This window comes from Ochotona princeps, unplaced genomic scaffold (assembly GCF_030435755.1).
Source record: "Ochotona princeps isolate mOchPri1 unplaced genomic scaffold, mOchPri1.hap1 HAP1_SCAFFOLD_201, whole genome shotgun sequence".
Classification (NCBI taxonomy): Eukaryota; Metazoa; Chordata; class Mammalia; order Lagomorpha; family Ochotonidae; genus Ochotona; species Ochotona princeps.
In genome coordinates, this window is record NW_026697563.1 from 231,671 (window position 1) to 236,833 (window position 5,163).

The following is a 5,163-nucleotide window of genomic DNA, read 5'->3' on the forward strand; positions in this document are numbered from 1 at the left end:
CCGTGCCCACACAGCACAAACACCACCCTGACCTGGAGCACAGCCCGCAGAGGTCCCAGGCCCCTTGTGTCAGCTTGCACCCATAGGTGCAGTGGTGCCCCCGTGATGGCTCGCTCGGGTCCCCAATGGCATGGGTTGCCACTGTCATGCTGCTTTTCTTTGGGAGGCCGGCCCCTTGGGCCCAAGAGGGAGGCCGAGCGCTGGCGCTGGTGGTTCCTGGGGAACACGGGCCCCCAACCATGCCCCTGAATCCAGCAGCGCTCAGCCCTCTTCCTCCTGGCCTCTCTCCTCAGGCCGGGCTCGGCCCCACACTACCTGCCCGGACCCAGATTCATGGAGTGGAGCCCAGAGGCCCTGGCCCACTGGGCCATGTACCAGTGGGCAGCCAGCATGGGCATTGTCCCCGGCCTGAACACCTGTGCAGAGGCGCCATTCCGCTGGGCAGACGTGGTCGAGGGTGAGTCACATGATGCAACTCCCGCAGGGTGCTCTGTCCCTCAGGGCTGTTGGCAGTCCTGTCCTGGCGCTGCTGCCAGAGCCCCGGGACACGACGTGTGAGCCCAGGCAGACCCTCCTGCTGCTGCTGCTGCTGCTGCTGCTGCTGCTGCTGCTGCTGCTGCTGTAGGCTGGGAGTCGTGCCCATGCTCCCCTCCTTCTCGCACAGCCCCTTTACCCCTGAGGTCCAGGGTGTGTTGTGTGGCCCAAAGGATGGCAGGGTGCAGTGGTGCTTGCATGGGCAGTGGTGCTTGCTGGGTTGCAACTTTAACTACTGGGCCCAGCACTTGCCTGAAGGCCTGGCTGCATGGAGGTGGAAGGGTCTTCCCATAGGTTAGAGACCCTGAGGTCCCAGTGTGTGTCAGGCCCCAGGGGCGGTGCACGTGTGCTCCCTGAGGGCAGAGGGCTGCTTGGCGATCTGCGGGTTCTTGGTGTGGGCAGCACCCAGCTCCCCATGCAGAGAGGGAGAGATGGATGGAGGGAGGGAGTGAGGGAAGAAGGGAGGGTGGGAGATAAGGAGAGCACAGAGGGCTGGCAGAGGCCATGCGTGCCAGGTCCTGTAGTGTGCAGTGCGGCTGCCCACCCAGGCGGTGGCATGAGCTGAGGCCATGGCCCTCCCTTGGCTTCTGGGGCTGGCACGCTGGGGATGCTCGTGTGCTTTGGTCTCACGGGAGTTCCCCTGCCCCTCCATTCCAGTGGATGCTACCTCCCCCTCTGTTGATCCACCGGCCACCAATACTGACCAAATCCTGGCCATTCCCATACCCCGGACCGAGGTGGACAGGGGGTAAGTGTGTGCATGTGACAGTGGCTGTTGAACGTGGCTGAGCAGGCCTGAGTGGAGTGTCGGATGTGTCTGTGTTGCCGGGGGAGGGGCCGTGGGAGTGGACTGTTGGTGTGGCAGGAAGGCCCCATTCTAGCCTTCCCATGGCATCTCTGCTGTCATGGGGCACTGCTGGTGTGCAGAGCACTTGGCAGTGTGCCTCCCAGAGAGCCACGTCCCTGGCCATCAGCCATGGTCGTGAAGACTCCTGGGGCCTTCCCTGTCTTCCTGTGTGGCAAGGGACCAGGGGATCAGGACCCCTATGGGGCATCCGTGCTGTCACATCTCCACATGTTGCATGCCAGTAGGCAGTGAGGCCTGTCACAGTGTCTGTGTTAGTGCCCGGGAAAGTGTGGGTGAAGGATGTCATGACGCAAGTAGCAGGTGTGGCCGGCATGTGGCACGCACACGGAGCAGAGGGCAAGGTGGCCGCAGGAAGCCCTAGCGTGTCTGTTCCTGGGTCCTGCCTGTGTTGGACACACGGGCATGTCCCAAGCCTGCTGCAGCGGGCCTGTTGGCGTTGCCCAGGCTCCTTGGGCTTGCTTCTGGCTCGACATGTGTGGTCAAACGTGAGGGAGTCAGGGCCTTGGGCCTTGGGGGTGTCGTGGGATGCTGTGTTTCAGAGCCCACCTCTTGGCCGAGCCTACCTCTTGGCCGAGCCCACCTCTTGGCCGTGCCCACCACTTGACCGAGCCCACCTCTTGGCCATGCCCACACAGCACAAACACCACCCTGACCTGGAGCACAGCCCACAGAGGTCCCAGGCCCCTTGTGTCAGCTTGCATCCATAGGTGCAGTGGTGCCCCCGTGATGGCTCGCTCGGGTCCCCAATGGCATGGGTTGCCACTGTCATGCTGCTTTTCTTTGGGAGGCCGGCCCCTTGGGCCCAAGAGGGAGGCTGAGCGCTGGCGCTGGTGGTTCCTGGGGAACACGGGCCCCCAACCATGCCCCTGAATCCAGCAGCGCTCAGCCCTCTTCCTCCTGGCCTCTCTCCTCAGGCCGGGCTCGGCCCCACACTACCTGCCCAGACCCAGATTCATGGAGTGGAGCCCAGAGGCCCTGGCCCACTGGGCCATGTACCAGTGGGCAGCCAGCATGGGCATTGTGCCCGGCCTGAACACCTGTGCAGAGGCACCATTCCGCTGGGCAGAGGTGGTCGAGGGTGAGTCACATGATGCAACTCCCGCAGGGTGCTCTGTCCCTCAGGGCTGTTGGCAGTCCTGTCCTGGCGCTGCTGCCAGAGCCCCGGGACACGACGTGTGAGCCCAGGCAGACCCTCCTGCTGCTGCTGCTGCTGCTGCTGCTGCTGCTGTAGGCTGGGAGTCGTGCCCATGCTCCCCTCCTTCTCGCACAGCCCCTTTACCCCTGAGGTCCAGGGTGCGTTGTGTGGCCCAAAGGATGGCAGGGTGCAGTGGTGCTTGCATGGGCAGTGGTGCTTGCTGGGTTGCAACTTTAACTACTGGGCCCAGCACTTGCCTGAAGGCCTGGCTGCATGGAGGTGGAAGGGTCTTCCCATAGGTTAGAGACCCTGAGGTCCCAGTGTGTGTCAGGCCCCAGGGGCGGTGCACGTGTGCTCCCTGAGGGCAGAGGGCTGCTTGGCGATCTGCGGGTTCTTGGTGTGGGCAGCACCCAGCTCCCCATGCAGAGAGGGAGAGATGGATGGAGGGAGGGAGTGAGGGAAGAAGGGAGGGTGGGAGATAAGGAGAGCACAGAGGGCTGGCAGAGGCCATGCGTGCCAGGTCCTGTAGTGTGCAGTGCGGCTGCCCACCCAGGCGGTGGCATGAGCTGAGGCCATGGCCCTCCCTTGGCTTCTGGGGCTGGCACGCTGGGGATGCTCGTGTGCTTTGGTCTCATGGGAGTTCCCCTGCCCCTCCATTCCAGTGGATGCTACCTCCCCCTCTGTTGATCCACCGGCCACCAATACTGACCAAATCCTGGCCATTCCCATACCCTGGACCGAGGTGGACAGGGGGTAAGTGTGTGCGTGTGACAGTGGCTGTTGAACGTGGCTGAGCAGGCCTGAGTGGAGTGTCAGATGTGTCTGTGTTGCCGGGGGAGGGGCCGTGGGAGTGGACTGTGGAAGGCTGTTGGTGTGGCAGGAAGGCCCAATTCTAGCCTTCCCATGGCATCTCTGCTGTCATGGGGCACTGCTGGTGTGCAGAGCACTTGGCAGTGTGCCTCCCAGAGAGCCACGTCCCTGGCCATCAGCCATGGTCGTGAAGACTCCTGGGGCCTTCCCTGTCTTCCTGTGTGGCAAGTGACCAGGGGATCAGGACCCCTATGGGGCATCCGTGCTGTCACATCTCCACATGTTGCATGCCAGTAGGCAGTGAGGCCTGTCACAGTGTCTGTGTTAGTGCCCGGGAAAGTGTGGGTGAAGGATGTCATGACGCAAGTAGCAGGTGTGGCCGGCATGTGGCACGCACACGGAGCAGAGGGCAAGGTGGCCGCAGGAAGCCCTAGCGTGTCTGTTCCTGGGTCCTGCCTGTGTTGGACACACGGGCATGTCCCAAACCTGCTGCAGCGGGCCTGTTGGCGTTGCCCAGGCTCCTTGGGCTTGCTTCTGGCTCGACATGTGTGGTCAAACGTGAGGGAGTCAGGTCCTTGGGCCTTGGGGGTGTCGTGGGATGCTGTGTTTCAGAGCCCACCTCTTGGCCGAGCCTACCTCTTGGCCGAGCCCACCTCTTGGCCGTGCCCACCACTTGACCGAGCCCACCTCTTGGCCATGCCCACACAGCACAAACACCACCCTGACCTGGAGCACAGCCCGCAGAGGTCCCAGGCCCCTTGTGTCAGCTTGCACCCATAGGTGCAGTGGTGCCCCCGTGATGGCTCGCTCGGGTCCCCAATGGCATGGGTTGCCACTGTCATGCTGCTTTTTCTTTGGGAGGCCGGCCCCTTGGGCCCAAGAGGGAGGCCGAGCGCTGGCGCTGGTGGTTCCTGGGGAACACGGGCCCCCAACCATGCCCCTGAATCCAGCAGCACTCAGCCCTCTTCCTCCTGGCCTCTCTCCTCAGGCCGGGCTCAGCCCCACACTACCTGCCCAGACCCAGATTCATGGAGTGGAGCCCAGAGGCCCTGGCCCACTGGGCCATGTACCAGTGGGCAGCCAGCATGGGCATTGTGCCCGGCCTGAACACCTGTGCAGAGGCGCCATTCCGCTGGGCAGAGGTGGTCGAGGGTGAGTCACATGATGCAACTCCCGCAGGGTGCTCTGTCCCTCAGGGCTGTTGGCAGTCCTGTCCTGGCGCTGCTGCCAGAGCCCCGGGACATGACGTGTGAGCCCAGGCAGACCCTCCTGCTGCTGCTGCTGCTGCTGCTGCTGCTGCTGCTGCTGCTGCTGCTGTAGGCTGGGAGTCGTGCCCATGCTCCCCTCCTTCTCGCACAGCCCCTTTACCCCTGAGGTCCAGGGTGTGTTGTGTGGCCCAAAGGATGGCAGGGTGCAGTGGTGCTTGCATGGGCAGTGGTGCTTGCTGGGTTGCAACTTTAACTACTGGGCCCAGCCCTTGCCTGAAGGCCTGGCTGCATGGAGGTGGAAGGGTCTTCCCATAGGTTAGAGACCCTGAGGTCCCAGTGTGTGTCAGGCCCCAGGGGCGGTGCACGTGTGCTCCCTGAGGGCAGAGGGCTGCTTGGCGATCTGCGGGTTCTTGGTGTGGGCAGCACCCAGCTCCCCATGCAGAGAGGGAGAGATGGATGGAGGGAGGGAGTGAGGGAAGAAGGGAGGGTGGGAGATAAGGAGAGCACAGAGGGCTGGCAGAGGCCATGCGTGCCAGGTCCTGTAGTGTGCAGTGCGGCTGCCCACCCAGGCGGTGGCATGAGCTGAGGCCATGGCCCTCCCTTGGCTT